The sequence below is a fragment of the Mycetomoellerius zeteki genome, unplaced genomic scaffold (genome assembly GCF_001594055.1).
Source record: "Mycetomoellerius zeteki isolate Tzet28-1 unplaced genomic scaffold, Tzet1.0 scaffold471, whole genome shotgun sequence".
NCBI classification, from domain to species: domain Eukaryota; kingdom Metazoa; phylum Arthropoda; class Insecta; order Hymenoptera; family Formicidae; genus Mycetomoellerius; species Mycetomoellerius zeteki.
This window is the reverse complement of record NW_017257470.1, coordinates 260,765-283,473: the sequence shown is the minus strand read 5'-3', so window position 1 is coordinate 283,473 and position 22,709 is coordinate 260,765. Positions and strand designations below refer to the sequence as shown.

General features: G+C 31.6%; 1 protein-coding gene across 5 annotated transcripts in view; it reads right to left on the bottom strand.

The window, feature by feature from the left end:
* Positions 1 to 22,709, bottom strand: part of LOC108727189 (uncharacterized) — a 101,883-nt gene that overhangs the window by 10,400 nt on the left and 68,774 nt on the right. The window contains exon 1 of one of the 5 annotated variants that reach the window (XM_018455184.1): positions 12,823 to 13,197. The exons of 3 other annotated variants lie outside the window; for them this stretch is intronic. The gene's annotated coding sequence lies outside the window, so the exon portion shown is untranslated. Of the gene's footprint in view, positions 1 to 12,822; positions 13,198 to 22,709 lie in introns of those variants that run through there. One more of the 5 variants, XM_018455183.1, reaches the window with a different exon arrangement.

Below are 22,709 nucleotides of genomic sequence, written 5' to 3'. Positions count from 1 at the left end.
AATAATTTTATTTTTTTAAATATTTAATAATTATTACCAAACGATTAGTTTATTATTATGTTTGATAATATTCACTAAATATTTAGAAAAATAAAATTAATGTTACATTAATTTTTGGTTTAATTGAAATTATTTCACTCAACATTAGCTATTAAGCAGACTCTTTTTTATATAGTGTAGGAAATGAAAGTCTTAAGTAAAATATAATCCAACACTTCTATGATGATAAAAACTCATTATTAAAGGATTGGCAAATATATTAGAATTTTTTCAAATTTTTATATGATTTAGAACAATAAAAAATTTGCTATTTCTCGAAAATTTATTACTGATGAAAGAATTAAAATTCATGTTACCGGCAAAGAGTTAAATACGTTGCGGTTCTTTTTTCTTTTTCTTCCAAGAGCAAATCTCGCGCGTAGCGTTTCCGATTTTGCAAACGTGAAAGCGAGTGCCGTGAGAAAAACTCGAATTTCGATTTCTTTATTTTACGCTAGTCGAGACGCTCGTACCAGGCCGTTTCGGATCGAAGGATCGACCCACGTAAATCGCCCACGTTATTTGCACAACACCACCGTGATTCCTCTCTCGCAATCGCTAAACGTCGCGCCATGCGCTCACATTTGTTATAACGTCGCGCTACGTGACACAATGAGAAATCAAAATACTGCTTCGACCTCGACGTAACTTGTCAGGTTTCACAAACGATTCTCTGCTCTTGAAACCGTGTGTCTTATTAATTAAAATCTACTTCTATACGTCGTTATTCTCTCTCTCTACGAATTAAATTGTTTTTTTTTAAACCGACACAATCGTTCTATTTCATTATACAAACAAGACAATCACGTTGCGTTCTTGCGTTAATAGCGAGGAATGAGATGCTAAACTTTAAAACCTATGGCACGAAAAAGTTGCTTGTAAAATATGAAAATTTGATGTACAAGGAAATTTAATTTATTGTATATATAGATTGACTTCAATTTCGGTTTAACTTATTCTTTAATTTTTTCGAATTTTTAGAACTGGAAAAAGATAAAAAATAAGTTGAAGTAAGATTAAAGTTAATCTACATTAATAAAAATAATCCAGTAACTTTACAGATCAATGATGACTAACTTAAGATGGAGTATCTGGCATCTCGGATCATAATTATAAAATACATGATAAATACGCATATAGGTATACACACATGAATCGCGTATAGTCATGCGTAGTTTACACTTGTATGCGATAATGATAAGGATATTCCGTAAACTTGGTCGCACCTATCCATCGATAAGCGTTTACGATCTAAACACAAGAAATAACGTAAGCAACCATGCGCCTGCACGTGTCATAACTAACGGATATTGCGGAATACAATAATTTTTTACGCAGTCGAGAGAAAGTAGAGTCGATAACTCCAAGGAAACGGACTAAACAAGGCAGAACCTTTTACGTGTCGCAATCAATAATTACGCCAATTGCGTAATTCCAGCGTTTGTTAATCCTTCAGGCGCAAACATTCCCAACAGGGAACATACCGTTTTCAATTTTGCGTTAACTTGCTGGGTAGAAATTTTTTGTCGTCTTGTTGTTAGAAACATCAAAAGAAACTGTGTCTTGATCTTTAAGATTATTGACTTCTGGCTATTATAAGTTGTTCATATATATAGAATGACAAAAATATTTGGCCACAAAGTTTTGTGTTTATCAAATCATCAGTAATGTATATTTAAAAAAAACTCTGGAGTATTAGTTATATTTTATTAAATATCAAAAATAATAATTAGTATTCAAAATGGTCACCAAACAACCAATAGACTTGTCTTTAATTCATCAACAGATAAAAATTTTTTGGTATATAGAAGTTATTTGTTTTAATAAAATGCAATTAATACTCCAGTGTTTTTTAAAATACATATTACTACTCGCAACTTTATTTAAATGTATGTTACTATTAGCAAGTTGAAGACAACGTTATTTGTCGTTATTTTGATGTCAAAATAACTTGATTCAAATGAATAATTTTTTTCTCAGTGAAGAAAGAATCTCACCACAAGGGTCAACGTTTGAAAAAAGTTCTTTTTCGTATAGAAATCTAAAATTCTTAAAATTTTTTTTAAGCAACCGCGAATGAGCGTTAAAGATCTGCGAAGAAATTAACTTTTATGTTGGGAGGCGGTTCTGCAATTAAAGGATCGAAGACGAAGAGGCTACTTTTACGCTCCGACGACTCTGTAACTTTTTCTCTCATCCGCCGACTTGATCAAGACCTCTACTTCCACGACGGACTCTGACTCGGTTTCTCCATGCGATAGTGTTTGTAATTTGCGGACGCAGCAGCGCGAATTGCAATTACGAATGCACCTGACGGATGCGAAGCTGCACCTCGAATAAAATCCATTATTAATCGTTCCGCAAAAAAATGTATTAGTTGCAAAAAACGTGATAATATATATTAACGCTTGAGAAAAGTACTCTCTCGTTTGCATCGTTAGAAATAATTACGCGCCATACGAGTCGAGGGATCCCGCGAGATATCATCGTGAATGTGATACTGAATTCCTTTTTCAACAACAACTGCGTGAAAGTCGCGCTGGAAGAGATATCATTTAGATATTATTTATTTGGACGGGTAAATGAAAACGAACGAGCAATTGCGCTACCAGCCACCTGCCGTCTTCGTTATTTATCGTCGCATTTCCGGCGAGACGAAAAATTGCGTGGCGCGATTTAAATCGCGCGAACATAAACATCAGGCGATTTCTTTACCTCGATTTTTCGTACTTCCCTTTTTCATTCTTTTCTTTCCTCTGTTATTCTACGCGGTACATACAGAAAAATACATACTGTGTACCCAAGTAATAATTACTTATTTAAAATATTTCAAAAGTTTACATATCTGCAAGTTTATTTATCTATCATAAAAGTTCATCAAAAGCACCAAATTTATTCAAAATATATTCTGAATCCTAGTAAGTTTAATACTTCAATCAAGATTATTAAGTTAAAATAAATTCAATAGTTTATAATATTATATTATTATATAAAGTCGCTTCTTCGATCAATTTTGTAATAGTCTTAAAAAAAAAATAATTTCTTGTTTTAAGTACTAATAATGTTTTTCTAAAATTTGTAATAAGTATCTATATTTTATTATCAAGATATTCATTGTTAAAGATAACCGTTACTTGAAACTAAGAAAGTAAATTGAATAATCACTTTTTTTTAGCGATTAAGAATGATATTTTTCTGTGTTTAATATTTTGCGCGGAACAGCGGTGCGCCAAAATGCGTGCAGTCTAAAGTCACTAGATATATAAAGTGATGCAATGGCAAATCTATTTTTTTGGTATTTAAAGTCAAGATGGTGAACAGTGTACATAATGTACTATTTCATCCACACAGGTGCAGCTATCTTAACCTGTGTAAAATTTTCTATGCATTTTTTTATCAAACTAAACACTTATACCTCTTATGAAATTAATTTTCTCTTTCGATGGTTATCATATGTTGATGTGCACTTTCATCTTCTGAATTGTACTTAAATGTACCTTCATGCACTTTTATGTACTAAAACCCCAACTACAAATAAATCCGTATTAGACTATAAAGAAAACATAAATTAAATATTCGTACATATTTCTTTATTCATATATAAACTGATTACGAATAAAAAAAGTTGATTTACGGTTTTATTTTCCTTTCACAAAATACATAATTTGGAATGGCTGTGTCTTAGAGTCAAAATAAAAGAGAGTTTGCGTTATATACCTATTACCTAGTTGATTTTACGTGCAGTCCATCGAGCTGTATGCGCGATTTTGCGTCACAAGAGAGGAGGATGTTGGAAATCTGGCACGCCACGCGCGAAAGCCGCGCTCGCGTTTCCGCGGCATTGTAAAAGCCGGCTGAATCAGAGAGATGGAGGGGCAGACGGGGATAAAATAGAGGCGGGAATAGTAGCTATGCGGGTCAATTGCGCTTGAAAGGTCGCGAAACGAACGCGCGTTAGATATGGACAGAAACCTGGATTTTAAACCTAAACTTCTGTGAGCAATCTAAACTGTGTGTACAAAATGTTACGCTTAAAAGCGCGAATGAAAGTTGCAATAATTATTTTCATAATTTCTCCTCTTCTCTCGGGGCTTGTAATTACCGTAGATGCGATTATCGCAGTTATTAACTCAGCACCACAAATAATAAATTAATAAGTTCAAAAACGTCAATTAAAAAGCCCTGGTAGAACTGTATGCAGTTTTTTAAACACATTCATCCAGTTATTGTCTGTATTCTCATTACATTGAAAAAAATATTAAATTTTAATAAATATATATTTAAATATTTCTAAGTGAATATTTACTAAATGTAAACGTATATTTATTTGATACAAAAGCCAAATTAATTTAACTATCATTTTATTGAGTAAATATTTACTTACTGTAAGTAAATGTTTACTTAGCATTACTTAAATAACTTAAAAAACTTAGTAAATTTTTTTAATTGTAGTTGTAACAATATGGAAGTATTAGAAACGGATAAAAACTTGATAAAGAGAGTTTTATTCAGTGGCTGAAGCAGTTTTCCCGGATAAAATGAGTACGACTTGCTCAATTACTGCATAGTTTATTTATTGTCCTGTTCTTGTTCAGTAAATGAGTTTAGATTTTGCGCATTTGTTGTGTACAGTAAGTGCAAACAAAGCAAAACGTTAAATGTTGTAAAATCCTAAGTAAATTTACTCACAACCATTTACTAGATAGAGTTCATACAACTGTCGAGTAATTACTCGAAGTGCATGAAATTTCTATCAGTGAATTGATAGTTATATACAAGATATAAATCTCTGTGAATTATACAACATTAAACAAAAGTTATTAAAATACACCGTAAAAAACCGTAAATTACCGAGATTCGCACAACTTTGTTGGAAGTTGCGAGCGACCCCGGGGGTTTTGTTAATGCAAGACGTCCGGAAGTGTAATAATTGCAACTTCTATGTGCACAACAAAACGATGATTATATCCTTGCGCCACACGAGCATTTTCTTTTTCTTTTTCCACGCTGCAACCGCGGTCACGCTTCTAGCACGTCCCGAGAACCCGTTTTCTCGAAAGAAAGAGAACTTGCTCGTAAGTGACACGCAGAACACGGTTTTAAGGTTCACCTAGTTCTCACGACGCATTTCGCCATCGCCGACGCCGTGACCAGAATCAGTGTGACATTAACAAATCTATAATAACAACACCTGCTTTCATAAAACGTACTCTTCTGCTCCGTTTGCTTCGACTTATCGATTAAACACAGTAGAACACATCAAGGTAAAACACTTTCGTAAACCAAGAGAAATGTCTTATTAATTTATTTTTAGAAAGTATCAATTAGGCATTATATATTTTGATAAAAATATTTTAATTAAATTATTGAGTCTTTTATATCAATAAACACTATAAAATTATTTTAATTAATTATTATTAAGATTATTGTGATTGAACACTATTAAAAAAATAAAATTACATAAAAAAATATTATAGTTTTGCTAATATATCTAAAAATTTAGTTAGATATACGTAGATCTAAAAATAAATTTTGTTTAAACTATAAAAATAATTATGTAGAACACTCAAACTGATTGCTAGAATGTCAAAATTTTTTTCAGCATTATTTATTATGTTTTAGTTTTAAATTAGGGCTCTAATTTTATTCCGTTTTTCGAAGATACGTGTAAACGTAAAACGTTTATCCGTTTATATTCGCTTTCAAAAAAACGTTTACTTGAAGGTAAACGTTTACACGTTTAATTAGTATATCCGTTTATAAAAGAAACATTTTTCCGAATATACGTGTTTTATTATACATTTAAACGAAAATACATTTACATATATTTAACATATCCATCTATGAAAAACATCTTTTCGAATATTTTAACTTTTTTTAGTAAAATTAAAAATCGAATTTTTTGCATTTTCTCAATTCGTCACACTCCTTAATAAAGGGATAATGTTTATATAAAAAAGTGAAAATATTCGGAAAAACGATTCTAATAAACGGATATGCTAATTATACGTGTAAACGTGTTTTCGTTTAAACGTATAATAGCGAGCCCTATTTCCTATACATAATTATTTTGATAGTCCAATAAAATTATTTTCAGATTTGTATTTACCTAAATTTTTAAATAGTAATTTAATTTTGAAATAGTATTTAGTAAAATCGTTCTTTCCAGAAATTTTTTTTCTATGTCTTCTATTAATTTAATGAGTATCTTTTAACTTTTGATAAAATTATGTTTAATAAAAAATTAATACGTTTAGTTAAAGTCTAAATTCTTGGATATTTATAAACATCGAAAAATAATTAAATTCACAATAAATGATTTTAAAATACTGAAAGCCATATGTTCCTTTATTTATAAAATCAGTCTCTCTCTGATAACGTATCACAACATACCTTTAATGTGCCATACAGACGCAGGCTAAATCACGTTCGCCGAATCATATCAAACTCAAACAACGTCATTTGCACAGTGATATATTTAAAGGTTCGAGAAATGTAGTTCGCATATTACTTTCGATAAATATATATATATAGCTATGTATTAGCTTGTAATTCGAGATTATTCTGCAGTGTGAAATACTTTTTAATCTTTGTACGATATAATCTTAAAAATTTAAGTGCAATCTGAAGTTCTAATCAGGAGAAAGTAATAAATTAAATCGTTCAGATATATTATCAATATTGCGTTGTGTCGTACTTGGAGATAAAGAAATACATTGCATTTGAAGACATAAATTTCCTTTCTTACTTTTCCAAGAATCTTGTAAAAATATGTTATACAATTAAATCTATATAATATAATATTTGCTATACGCAACATTTTATTAAATGAGAAATATTACATACGTAATTCTATTTAGGCTGAAAAAATATAACTTTACGGGAGATTCACTTCAAATTGCATCAAATTAAAAATTTCTCGCAGATTGAATTGCAAATGAAATTGTTAAACGGGGTGCCGTAAAATTTCGCGTTTTAGAGTCAACGTGACCGGCCAACGGGTTCCTAATTTACACGCGGTCCAGCCGGTTTGTTAGCCTTTCCAGCGCATAAACAACAGACCATTTCACGCGAGACGCATCCGCAGGAAGAAAGTGACTGACTCTCGCAGATCGCGTAGCTGCGATAGCGACACGAAAAATCACAGAATGATTTACATTCCACTTGAATTTCTCGCACTTCTGCGACGGATTCAGCGTACGTTGCTGCATACCGGAGATCAAGATAATAGCAGCGAGGAAAAAAAAGGTTTGACAACACTTTGTGGGTCGATTATAATTTGAGACAATAGAGAAAGAGAGAGAGAGAGAGAGAGAGAGAGAGAGAGAGAGAGAGAATATAGAAAGTGAATACGAGAGATTCAGCTTTCCGATACTTGTCATCATCGACGAGAAATCGAAGATGGGATGTGCATCCGTGATTTGGAGAAATTAATGCGACGGAAAGAAGAAATCGAGTCATGAGGATCGTGAGGGGACAGTATCCTGGGAAAGTTGCTCGAGATATTTGCATTACTGCTCAGCAGATTAGAAAAACAAAATTACAATCTCGAATTTCAATATATGCGGACCTCGACATACTTATATGCATTAACATTCCTATGTGTTCCATTCACAAAAATTAGCGTATTGTTTATTTTATCACGATTGGTATCTCACACATGTCTCCAAAAAGAATCCCACACTAATTATATGGAAAATTTAGCCTCGGTGAAATGAGTTAGTTTTTATACAAATATGTAATTTATAATGTGATGAACAAAAGATGTCACAGACACACAGAAGGCATTTGCTAAAATAACGATTTTGCTAAAATATTTAAAAATATAAATACAGATCTGAAAATAATTTTGTTACACCATACATCGAAATAATTATGTACGACTAATTGCTGGAATGTCAGAACTTTTGCAGTATTATCATCGAGTTTAAGCGTTCTATTTAATTTGATGACAATATAAAAATTGTATGTTTTTATAGCTGCGATAAATCTATCGATATCTAGCGATATCACTAAACTGATAGTTTTGTAGTGAATAACTTTTAAAGTTACCAGTACACAAAACCTTCTGTTTAGTGATGATACCATAGCTAGAAAAACACAATTTTTTGTGTTTTTCTAGCTATGGTATCATCACTAAACTCTACATTATCATTAAGTCAAGTAAAGTTAAGTCTAAACCATAAATAAACTAGAAAATAAAAAAAATAGAAAATTAAAAACAATAAATAAAGGGCAAAGTAAGAGTCAAACCCATTAAAAATATAGTTTGAAATTAGTGAATAAATAGATTTGAGAATTGTTACATTAATAGGTTCATGACGCACAATTAACGCTCACAGATAATATACCTATTTTACAGAAATATCGTTATCATCCCTTGCATGGGAAATACTTGACTGGTGATAGTCCAGCAAGATAGGATAACAGTGGTCACGCTATTGTGATCATGTTAAAGAATTTTGTTGAAAAACACTGAATGTTTTTTCCTGTATAATGTAATCAGTATCGTATATCGAAAGTCTTCGAAAAACGCCAACGACGCGGTATTGATTTGGAGAAAGTAGAAGAATTCGCGTAATTCGACAAAAATGCTACGGAACAGGAGTTTCGAGGGAAGCGTTGCATTGTTATATTTGCACCTATGTCTGCCATTGAGGCGAGATACGTATGTATAAAGAAAGTAAATGGTAGATCGCTGGAGCGAGATTGGCGATCACCGCGCGCCGCTCGTTATATAAATTACGGACGAAGCGTTTAACTCGGGCTGCTGCAGTTAATACAGCGAATGAACAATGCGGCAATTAAACAGCGCTGCATTTATGGCGGATAAAACGGAGGCAGGTTGTTGCACAGCGCGTGATTGTAAATGTTGTGAATTCGATGGAGGCTCTTGCTCGGCCGAACCTACAGGCTAGATTTAATAATTCCGCCAACGCTTTGCCTTTAATTGTAAACTCGCGAGCTGCTTCGATAAGATATCGATACGGTATTCGAACGTTTCTTCTTAATAAGGTGCGACTTGATTCCGCAAGCCAAGTTTAGCGGATTCCGTCTAATCTAATCGCATACTTAAACGACTCGCATTATTCGAATGAAAAAACGAAATGGGAACCAAAATAACTTAATAGTTAGTCTAATTATGTTGTACTAATTATGGTAAAAGATTGAGAAACTCATCAAATAACAAGGATTACTTGATAAAAGGAACAATACATCCAACAAGAATTTGCTTATTAATGTGCAATTTAATATGTTAAATAAAATTTATATTTTTATATTTTTAATTCAAAGAAAATCAATTCGATATTAAGTTAAAATTTATAACGCCATTAAATAATTTTTATTTAATATATTCGCGAATATTTGCTGAATATTAATATATTCGTTAAAAAGAAAAATAATATATCTAACATGATTCAACAGATTATAAGAGAGATTCAATGCAAATTCTGTGTTCCTTTTAATTCAAGTTATTCTCATTAAATAGAGATACCAAGTGTGAAACTTTGGAAATGTGGCGTCCGTAAATGCGAAATTGCACAGAATACAGCGGCGAGTGAAAGATGATGAGAAAACTCGTTGCATCTTGCATTTGCATATGGCACGCGTGCGTGTATTGTAATTTGAATCGGCATCACACCGAAAGAGAAAGAAACGAGTATTATCGAATACGGACTTATAACACTGCGGTTCGACCCAGAAATGTAAGAAATTGTGAACTTACTCAACCGAAACGAAGCTAATGATATCGTTCTAAACGCAAAATAAAGAAATGATAAAAAGAGGGTAAACAAGTACGTTATAATACAAATTAATAAAATTAAGTAGAACGTGCGTGGCAAGAATTGAAACAGTGGACATTTCGCAGACCTTTGAAAATTGCAACAGTTAGAAGCAATCTTCAATAATATTTATATGTAAAATATTATTTAAATGTTTAATTATAATATATAAACACATAAATGCTGGAATACGGCGATTAGAGAATTTTATTTACTGCTTTTCCCGTCGAAAATATTGATCCTGAAATGTCATGCTTATTTATGACTTACTTTTCCGGTTTTTTTTTTCAATAACACTAAGAGAAAAAATAATTGCAATTACCATAATTTTACTATAATTTATAGTCATTTTTTTATAGTATATATTTATAGTTATTTTAATCATGTAAATATAATCAATTGTGCTATTAATAGTTACATACACTGCTTAAAAATCTTTAGTTTTTTCTTAATATATTATTTAGTTGTTATTATTACTACATAAATAGTAAGTAAATTTAAGAAAAGTTATATTCACTATAATTGCGACATTTACTAAATAAATATGCTTATTATATTTACCACCTATATATCTTAATATTTTATTATATTAATATTTGAAATTATCTCATAATTTATAGTAAAATTTTTTCATGTTTGAGAGAACTATATATATTATTACCTACTAATATCAGTAATAACCATAAACATGGAACTTCTAACCATAATTATTTTATCATGCAATTATAGTCGTAAATACCAAACACTTTTCTCTCAGTGAAAAATTTAACAAAACATATCTGTATAATTTTTATCTCTAATTTTTACATAAATATATTCAATTAAATATTTTATTAAATTCTTATTGAAGATAATGGAAAATTAAACCATTTGTTTGCATCTCAAATGAAAGTACGATCGCAAATCGAGGCGAATCAAAGAGAAGATTAAAAAGATACTTAATTACTACTGTTTGTAATTAAGTATCTTTTTAATCTTCTTTTTTATCGCGGTAAATTAGCTTTCATTAGCCCAATCCAAAATTATTATTAAATTTTTATTTAAAATATTGAGAGCCCGAAAATCTATTTAATTTCTTGTTTGTTAAATATCTTTTATGTGTTGGCGTTACCAAGTTGCAGCGACGCAGTTTCCACGACGTAAAGCGAGTGACACGAATCGAATGCGCCGACCGACTTACGATTACTTACTGAATTTGACACAAGGCGAGCATAAGGAGAGTAGTTGCGCGCGATCGACCGTGCGAGAGACGGCGCGATAAGATGCCAGATATCGTTCCCCGAGTGTGTATAAATCGGTTAAACGGAGACGCAGGAAACGCGAGAATAACTAGTTACGATCAGAATATCGATCTCGTAGTCTGCACAAGAAAAAGAAAAGAGAACGCGAGTCTGTTCCGATGAGTGCGTTCACCAAGCGATGCGAGAAAAGAGGAAGTACGAGAGTACATGCTAATTTCTATCGTTCGCTCGTAACGACAACGAGAGTTCGTTTTATCCATCCGGCGATCGTTATTTATTAAGACGATCGTTGCGTGGTTCGTAGTACCCGTTTCACAATGCGGGTTGTATAATGAATCTCACGAAAGAGTGATTATTAAATTGTAATATAATACTAAGAAAAATTTCTGGTTGAAAATGAATAAACCAGAAGATTCTGATCATCGGAGAAAAATGAATAGTCTTATAAGTCTAGTAAAAATATTCTGGCTACTTTGCCGAACTTATGATAAAACTTTATTTGCCTGAAAATAAAAATCAAAGGTGTAAAGTAAAAATTACATACATTACAATTATAGTAAATCCATTCAAATGATTATTATCTTACGGTAAAGTAAATCATATTATTTTTAAGACTGTAAGCACAAACAACTTTCAAGACTTTATATTTTTTACTGCGCAGTAAATTTTGTTAGAGCTAAAACAAAAAATCGTCGTAAAATAAATTCTATTAAGAGGTATGATAATTTATACATTAAGAAATAATAACAAGTTACAGTAGCATAAAATTTACTTTACAAGATGTAAATTACTATCTTACAGCCTTATAATATGGCTATACGATGATCGTTCATTTACTAGAAAAGTAAATTTTATATGTATAAGAACGCCAATCCTTGGATTTACCAATTTCATAAAATTTACTAAAATTCTAGTGGATATTACTTTACATTTTTTTCCGTGTATCAATCAGAATTTTGTTTTTAATTAAAATTATAATAGATTTAACCAGAAAATTCTGGTTTCCATTTTCAACAAAAATTCCAATGAATGCAATCGGACTCTTTTTTTCATTGAACTATGATAGAGTAATATATTAATTTGCAATAATAACAAAATAATTGTAACATAAAAGGTGATACAATTTCGAACATGGTACAATTCTAAACGAAATAAGATTTGAATACAATTTTCGAGGTCCAAGTTTAACTTTTTCTTGTTTGGTGATACCCTTCACACAATAAACTTAGAGTTACCAAACTTGAACTTAGAAATGGGAATTTTATTTCATTCAGAAGTGTACCATGTTCGAAATTGTAATACTTTATCCTATTGTGTTACAATTTATTAATTGTATATTACTTTACAAATAATAAATTATAACATGTTATGTTACAATGAATTTATTAATTTTATATTATGTGACAATGTAATATAATAAACAGAACAATAATTGTTTGATTTAACTGAGTGTGTTGACGTATTTTAGAATTACAAAAGAAAAAAAAACTGATATCGATCAGATGTACAAGCAAATATTAATAAGGTTAATTCCACTGCGATTCAAAAAAATTCAGAATTTATATAGAATTATATAAAATTTAAAATTGAATAGATAGACAAACATTTGAAAAATTGCACTTTGCGTTTACCTTATCAATTTATAAAAAAAAATAGGTGGAGCGTACGATTGCTCCAGTTAGTGGCCGTGAAATTCGGCGATAGAATCAAATCGAACCATCTGCAGGTGTCAAAATACGTACAAAACACGCACGTACAATTGCAAACGCTATTACATGCGTAAGATACCAAGAGTGTGACGGATTAGCGTAAAAACTTTCGTTCCGGCGACACTTCTTGCTTCTCGCAGCGTCAACGATTCGACGAAAGCGCGCACATCCGTCCTTTTGGCAGTAACATCTCCGTTCTCTCTCGGCACTTTTGGCACGCGATTAACTATAGGATTATCGATTATAAACGACACACCGAGAGAGTGGAGCACACGGTTCCGTTCCGGCGGTTCCAACGATTGATACGGTCGACCTTCGACCGATCGGGATTTGCGTAACGAGAAGCCCTTCACTCGACAGAAGGTGACGGATAATGCGAAACGTGATTCCCGGGTACGGCGTGCTCGTATTACGCGCGCGGAAAATGCGCGGCGGTGCAATACTGACTGAGCCGAGCCGAGCCGAACCGAGGATCCCAGTTTCTCGTCCCGCTGGAGTTCGACGGTAGTAGAAGTGGCAAGTGCCGGTCGGACCAAGTGGTGGAGGCTTCAGGAACGTACACTACGTGCCACAATGTTTTCAGCTTTGAAAACGATCGCTTTGGGAGCAATCGATAGCGTTATAATTCTCCCACGGCTTAATCTTGCAAAAATAACCCTTACAGAAATCTAACGAGTAATTAAAGACAATAATTAATTACTTTTTTAGAGTATTAAAAGCACTAAACAACAATGCCTTTAATAATACTTCAAATAATTAATTACTTTTATTTTAATACTTTAAGTAACTAATTACTCTCTTTCAATAATAAATTAGCCAGTATTAGATTTCTGTAAGGAAATTGGAGCTTGGCTTAAAGGTTTATATAAAGGTGTTTTAAACCGAAAACCAATTACAAAAATTTTATAATTATTTTCTATTAACATTAAAATAACTTAATTGGCTCCTAGCCTTTTAATTATTTGATTTATAATGATTTGAACCATTTTCTTCTCGTATACAAATTTTATTTTTTGCAGATTTGTTAATCTTGAACTTTGTTAATTCTAAATTTTATACAATAAAAAAAAAACTTCTAGAAGAAAATAAAATTGTCTTTCTGTTTTTCAATCCAAAATCCAACTCCTATTTTTCATAGAAAAATGTAATTATACGTTTATATTACAATATATTACAATGTAATATACATTTTATAAGAATTTAGAATTAATTTCTGACAATTATAAGTGGCATTGTCTTATTGTTCGATTAAATCCTTATCCACTTTCAAAATGTAAATCCAAATAATTAAAAAAAATATTTCTATTACATTATTCTAATTTTAATTTGTATAAAAAAATCAATATAATGTAAAAAAGGGGCTTTAAGAAACAACATTAATTGTTCTTGGTGCGATAAATATGTCTATAACTTAAAATACATAATGATTGTATTTTAGGTAATAGACAACGTATATTTATTTTATTTGACTCTTAAAGCCCCTTTCTTATACATATAACTATTTATTAATTTGAGAATCCTATACATTGAATTCGTATAAAAAATCGCAAAACATCCAGTAGCTTACGGCTAGAAAATTTTCCATAAAATCAATTCCACGTTCAATCGAGAATCTATCATTAAAGTGAAGATCAATGGTCGGGTTATAAATGGTTTTTGTGCCACCGTGATTTCTCCATAGTGAACGACGTCAAGTCCCGTACGTCCCTGAACACTTGGTCCCTGACAAGAAATAAAGAGAGGCGAGGTACGATCGAGAAGGCTGATCTACGAAGAATCGGACGAGTCTTACGCTAACGGTGCTACCCGTCTGTCTGCTTGCCAGCTGTTAGCTGGAGCCGAGTACGAAAACTCTCTGTCCGATCTTCTCTTCCATTCGTCATCTTTCGCCTAACACTGTCCGACATGACGGGCGGAGGAGAGAGTAAAACGATCTCGTTCTGAAAAATTGCTACCAGCCATAACGCGGAACTTCGGAAGCGCTCGAGTTTTATGTACGAGCGCAAGATTTATGTACTTTGTTCCCAAATATTCGATTTTCGACGAGATAAAGTATCACAATATCAATGAAATTCGATTAGAATCTCCTTACAGTTATCGATCGATCATTATTCTGATGGAAGTGTATGCAATTTTCCTACACATTCATCCAGTTATTGTCTACACTGAGAGAAAAGTATATTGTGACTATAATTGCATGGTAAAATAATTATGGTTAGGAACATCATTTTTATAGTTATTATTGCTATAATGTTAGTATACGTAACAATAACCTTGTATGTATAGTTACAACATTTTATAGTATAATTTACTATGCCGCAACTCGCCGGTTCGCGTAAAGTAGCCACGGCAGTGTCGGGCGCGCCTGGCTTAACGCCGAGACACTACCGTGTCTCCAGATATGCAAATATGATTTATGTGTAAGATAACCATACAATTAGTTGAATGAATACATATTATGGTTGTTATGATCATAATTCAGTGTTCAGGTTACTATAACCGATAATCTCGATTCGACGCAACTCGCCGGTTCGCGTAAAGGAGTCAGTGTCTCGCGCTATGCTTAGCGCCGAGACACTATCGTGTCTCCAGATTCATATGGTCAAAACAATTATAAAATGATTGTCCCAAAAAATGATTATAAATTATAGTTAAATTATGGTTATTGTAATCATTTTTTTTCTCTCGGTATAGTATTACTATTTGTATATTCTCGTTAGTATGTATACTCTAAAAAATAGCGGTGTCTATATAATTCTCATTATGTTGATGTTAATATTAATATGTGGATTTAATATGTGGTTTTAAATCCATCGTGATAGTTGATATAAATATTAGAGGTTTGAAATCCATACTATCATGTTGGTGTTAATATTAATACTACAGTGAGAATTATAGTGTTAAATCCACATCAATATTTCTTAGAGTGTAACAATACTGCATAGGAAATAAAAAAGAATTTGATAGAGTTTTATTTACAGTGGCTAAAGCAATTTTCCTAGTAAAAATATGTGCAAAGCATAGATATATCTGCCCAGCTATATATATTGTCTAGTTATTAATATACTATTATTAGTTAAAATACTGTGTAATCAATTTATTGTCTCGTTTATTCAGTAAATAGTTTCAGATTTTGCGCGTTTTTACGCACTATACGCAGTTATTGCAGGCAAAGCGTTTTATCTTGATTAAGATCCTATAGTTTTACTTTTCAGTTACTAAATAAAAAAATATAACTGTCTGGTAACTGCTAAAAAAATGTATGATATTTTTATCAGGGTTAGGCGTGGGCGACTTTCAAATGTTCGCAATTTGTTAACAAACTTCTTGTTTTTTTTTAAGTGGCTCGAACCGATTGATTTTCATGTCGGGCATATCAGAAAAGCTGTACCATAACTTGTTACGCACGAACGAAATTTAAATCCCTCCGGCGTGCTAATATTAGCAACTGGGTAACCGATATGGAGCGCCGTCACGACGCGCGACTCTCGTTGCAATTAATGTTGCAAGTCGATATCTATTATGCGAAACGATCTATTTTCTTTTCGCCGCCAACCATTCACCTATACAACCGCCCCTGCTCCTTTCTCGACATCGAACGAGAGCCTTTCGTAGCCTCGCAGTTGTCGCGATGCAATGATTTACAATCGCGAGAACACGGATCATCGAACACTTTCATGCAGCAATAATATCATATTTTTTCATCATAGAACAAATAAATGAACGTGACCAAAGAAAACGCGATCAGATTTATCAAAATCGAGGTTACTGGAACAAATTCGATTCCTGACATCGGAGTTTTTGCACAGAAAAAATGGTTTTGCTGCACTCCTGGATAAAAAGTCTGCTTGCATTAATTGGAATTTTGATTGAAAATGGACAAATCAGAATTTTCTGATTCAATCTATTATAATTTTAATTGAGATAAAAAATTCTGATTGATGTAATCAGAATTCTTCCCGTTTGTTGAATTTTTGTATTAAAAATTTTTCTCAGTGTGAAATATATTTTTAGTTGGATATAAAAATAATTGTGTTGGACCATCAAAATAATTAGAATAGAGACTCTCAAGTAAGAGACTGGACAATAAAACCTTACGAAAATCTAAATACTGTATATTCTGCAATAAGATTCTTATTCTGCAGAATCAAATATTTCCGCCATATTTGTCTCGAGTGTCAGACTTTTATTTAGATCTTTAATGTAGAACGCTTAAACAACAATATTGCAAAAAGATTTAACATTCTAGCAACCAAGGCTCTGATTTTCATGTTCTGGTTAACTTATGATTTAGACTTAACGTTTTTTTAATCTGATGATAATGTAAAAATTGTATTTTAAAAGTTACTCACTACAAAATTATTAGTTTAGTGAGTATAGAAAATCATAGCTAGAAAAATACAATTTTTACATTATTATCAAGTTAAGTCCATAAGTAAACTAGAAAATTAAACCGAGCCTAAGCATGCTACTTAATTATTTTGATGGTCTAAAGAAAATTATTTTCAGATCTAAATCTAGCTACTTTTTTAGATACTTCAACAAAACCGTTTTTTCTATGTGTCGAAGGTGGGAAGAATCGGCAAAAAAATAAATGTTTTTCTCATCGCGCGCAAAACTACACTGTTAAAAATATCATAAAATTTAATGTATTTGCAACTAAAAAGTATATTTGTGTACATGTTCATGAAATTTAGTATACTTTTCATAAATTTTTACGAAGTTTAGTACATTTTTTATTAAATTTTACGTAGATTTGCATGAAATTTAATGTAAGTAAACGTTAAATTTAAATTATTTATAATTTCATTTTCATTGACAACATTAAATATTTTTAATGTACCTGCTTGAAATTTGCTTCCATTACATGTAACGGAAGTAAATTTTTTTTTAACAGTGTAAATAGCAATAAATTTAAAGTAATGTCAAAATATGATAATGAGATGTGTTAAATGCACGCGGAATGTTATCTCGATATTATTTGAATAAATTACTCCAAATGTATAAGGTATTACTGCTACTTTACGTCAGAGAAACTATAAATCGCTAATAAATCATTAATAATCCATAATCTTTCAATCATATCTATTACATATTTTCTCTATTATTGTTCTTCTAAATCAGATAATGCCAACGAATTACGCATGGTATTCGATTTACTAAATTACAGGATATTCTGGCGAAGATAATAATTTCGTTCGTTTTTCTTTCAAACATTAGACTTTAGATGAACGCAGTAGAGTAATATTTCATAAGAAACGATAGCTACTCTTAAAGTCCTCTGTAAGGACTTGTAAGAATTCCTCGGCCTTGCCGTGACGACACGAAGGCAAATCGTGCGATGCAACAAATGCCAGGCAAATACCAAAGTGACTTACGCCAATAGTCTGGTGGATTCGCATCGCAAAATGTCAAGCCGTAAAAGCTACGTGATTATTGGAGGCCGCGTTGACCTCTATAAATCTCCTGGCGATTATCCGAAAACCGTTCCCGCAATATGAATGAAACGATGGACATAAAAGAAAAACAGTAGCGCGTATATGGCGCATATGCGGAACGTTTCTATTCGCGAAACGAGGTAAACGACACATAACTGCAAATCTCCCAGATGAAATGATTCATTGCATTCGATTAATGACCTTTCACCATCCGATCGTTGGCGCGAGAATTTATTAGAAGAGCGCAACAACGTCTACAATAAGTTAATTCTTCATTAGCCTAAATGTGCCCGGTACTCTCTGACAGAGAGGGAAAAAGTTCTTATTTATATCACTAGAAAAAAATGTTTTGCTCTACGAATCAAAATTTTACTGCAAAAACAGAGAAATGTGATTAAACAAACCGAACAAAACTGTATTTTTATGCGAACTAAATTCTTGGTATAAACAAAAATTTTTGTTATTTTCAAAACAAAAAACATATTTCGTGGAAACAAAATTTTTTGTTATACAAACAAATATATGGTTGCTGTAAAAAAAATGCCTAAACAGTTTTGCTAAAAGCATTAAATTTTTTTGCTTAATGTATTTACTTGTGCTCTTATCACTAATAAATTATCTGAAGCTATCTCACTTTCAAAAAGATTTTAGAGAGTGAATTTCAATCTGAAAAGTGAAATCTCACTTTTAAAGATTTAAAATTGAGATTGAAAATCATTCTTTTTCAAGACTGGTTCAATTTAATTCTCTCTTTAAAATGAGATTCCACTCCAAAGAATTTAGAAAGTTATACGAAGGATGTATGAGAATAGTATAAGATATATAGAGATACCTATATAATATTTTAATACATATATTATTGTAATAATATCATCTTCTTTTAACATATTTTGATTGCCAAGCTGATTTTGATATTTAATAAATTTAGTACATATATCATTTTAATACTTCATTATTTTTTTATGTTTTAATGTGTATGTATAATTTATACCTACGTATATATTTTTAATATTTCAATTACTTTATAAAATTATTCTTTAATTAGGTAAATAAAACCGTTACCCATAAATAAGTAATGGGACCTTCGCGAAATCACCCAGATGTAAGTGCCATGATAGTCAAAATGCTAAATCTTGTTATTTCAAAGAAGGATTAACTCCATATAAATTTGTACACTTTATATTTCTATAATAGCAAGATGGAATTAAGATTTCCAAACGCGTGCCTCGTCATTTGTTTACTCGTCATCTTCGAGTCCATTCGTGTCTCTCTTCGAGGAAAAAGATCGGTAGCTCGCATACATCGAGTCAACGAACTTCAGCACTCGACATCGCACTCAATGTCTCTCAGAATTCACAGTGAGTCTCGAAAAAAAAACAAAGAAATTTGCATGATGATTTTCGATTAATAATGAAATGCGTTGAAAGCTGCTCAGTAACGTTTTATTATACCGCAATAACGGCGCATTTTATGGAGCGTGTTCGCAAAAGATTGCAGTGTCACGAGCGTTGCAAAAATAAAATATAAAATGCAAGTCTCGAGGTTGCGGCACAATATTTTAATAGCGTATTTTGGGAATTGCAAATCACAAAAAAATATTGAAGTCACAAAGATATCAACGAAAATTCTGCTAGAGCGTCTGTAATAGAGACATAAATCTACAGTGCTTGCAAAAAAAAAAGAAAAGAGCGAAATCTAAAGATATTAAAGCGGCGTCGCGTAACTGTCGATCATCGGAGAACGACAGGATATAAAAAATAAAAAAAAGATCAATCGACTCGTTTTCCACTTGCACAAGCGTTTACTCGCTCGAATGCACTCAGAACATCGTCGTAAACATTACAACGCTTATATAATCCTAAGGTATGATAGTTCAATAACTTATTGCAATTATTAGATAATATTATCATTAACATAAACAAACATGATCGAAAATGGTAAAAATTTATTCATACAATTATAAAAATAATATTATAATAGCAAACGAGATTGTTCCTAAAATCGTCTTGTTTTCTATAAACATTAATTATAGATCTATGTATCACGAAAGAGTCGTTCCCTGGCGGAAAAAGTTTTTACGAAAAAGTACAGAAAAACTACATAGATTGAAACAAGATCTTAGAAATTCTTAATTTTTCGTAGATATTCGTAGTGGGACGTAGAGTGGTGTTGTTTGAGGGGGGGGGAGCGAAAGATTTCTTGGTTTTTTAAATAAACAACGCCACTCTACGTCCCACTACGAATATCTATGAAAAACTAAGAATCTAAGATCTTGTCTTAATCTATGTAGTTCCTCGTAAAAATTTTGCCAAAAATTTAAAAATTCACTTTTTTGACATGTAAAACTGTCACTTGAGGTTAATATTTGCTTGATATAAAAGTTTTATCGCTTGTAGATTGAAAATAAGTATTGAACGGTCAGAACTGTCCCTCACCGATTTTGATGCGCTTTGGCTATGTTGTAGAACATTAAAAAATATTCGACCCATATTTTTTTATAGCGGCTTATCTCGAGGTTTAGGGGGTGAAACATCCCCTTGAAGAAAATGGATTTTTTCGTTTTCAGCAAATATCTTCGAAACTATGCCGCGTATAAAAAAATGGTTTATACAATAGTTTTACAATATTTTATGCTGTATATAATAGTGTATTCATTTTTAAAAAATCAAATTTTTCAATTAACCCCCACCCCCATTTATCAGGGTTGCAAAATTAAAAAAATTTTTAAGAACAAAAATTAAAGAGCATCGGATGCCGAATTCATGTATAATAATGTTATGGTTTCACGATTCAATATTTCAGAAATCAAGATGATAGTCGTGTTATATACAAACGCTACGCACGTTTTCTGAAATATTGAATAGTGGAACCATAACATTATTATACATGAATGGATTCGGTATCCGATGCTCTTTAATTTTAGTTCTTAAAAATTTTTTTAATTTTCTAACCTGAACAGTCATTATATAATTTATAAGATTAATATCTCGATTCGCGGGCAGAACGACGTTTTTTTTTGCACAAATTCCTATTAGGACCATGTTGACCAGATTATAGCTATACATCCACGATTATATGAGTGTTCGTGGATCATCGAAGTATAGCTTCATACGATTTCAGAAGTCAAGCACATTGGGATGGCAGTATGCAACTGGATGGGGGTGACCGCTTCGAAGCAGTATGAAATTAGTTCCCGAATTCAGGGAAAACGTTTTTTTTTTTAATCATAATTTTATCATGTGTATTCTGGAATAAGATATTAATCAATAATCACAATAATAATTATAGTTTTAAAAAAGCCGCTTTTTTCAAATTGCTGGAAAAAACTGATTTAATGAACTCTTGAAGTGTCTCTTTGTAGTTTATTTTTTTTCAAATATTTTGTTACGAATTCAGTTTAAATCCAAATTATTTTCTAGACCTACTATTATCATATAAACATGATGTTTGGATTTTATATTTTTAATTCTTACATTAATGGTGCAATAGTGTATGTTCTGTATGTTTCATGAATACATTATGCGACCTCAATCTTTTATACAATTTCAAAATTTCTGTTAACTTATCCCGCTGTGTATCCTATACAATTATTTTCTTTACGGAAAGAACCGAGAAGCAAACGTGGTAGATTTTACGAGCACGCGTGAATTTTTCCAAAATAAATTTTTTCAAATGAGTTTTTGGGAAAAAAAATCGAAAAAATTCGCGGAAAAATTGGGTTTTTTCCGATCCTTTAAAACTATAATAATAATACTCATTTTAGCAATAAAACTATAAAATTAATTAATTTTTATAACGTGCGTGCCTAAGGCGTACATTACCGGTACTATTCACTTTAGGTATGCACGTATGTGATAAGTACGGTACCGGTATGCATAGTACGCCGTACACTCACCGTACCAATACCGTGGAAGTATTTTATTATCTGGGGTGAGCTATCGTTCTCTCGTGTTTGATGCTGCATCTGTTGCATTTCGCGGCGGCTTGAATGTACAAGTGCTGCCATCTCCGATTGTCCGCAATAACAATTACTGTTCTGAGTTGTTTTACCGACGCATGTTTCAAATGCTGCACTTCCTTATTGACACTTCCTAATTGCCGACGGTGACAATTGAACGGTAAACAATAGCATTAATAATATTAATAATATAAATGACAATTATTATTCAACACGTTGCGATACAAACGAAATGAACAATAATCTTTAAAAAATCGCATTAATAAATATTAACCTGCAATTGAATAAAAGCTAGAGATTAAAAATATTAATTATATACAATAAATATTTAATTTTTAATTAAATATTTATTATTATTTAGCAGATTTTATTAGTAAATCAAGAATAAATTTAAATAGATACAAAAAATAATATTTAATTAGAAATTAATTATTTAGTCTTTTAATGTTATTAAAATATTAATCTCGAGTTTTTATTCAATTGCAACGTTGATATTTATTAATACACGATTTTTTAAAGAAAATCGATTAAATGCATAA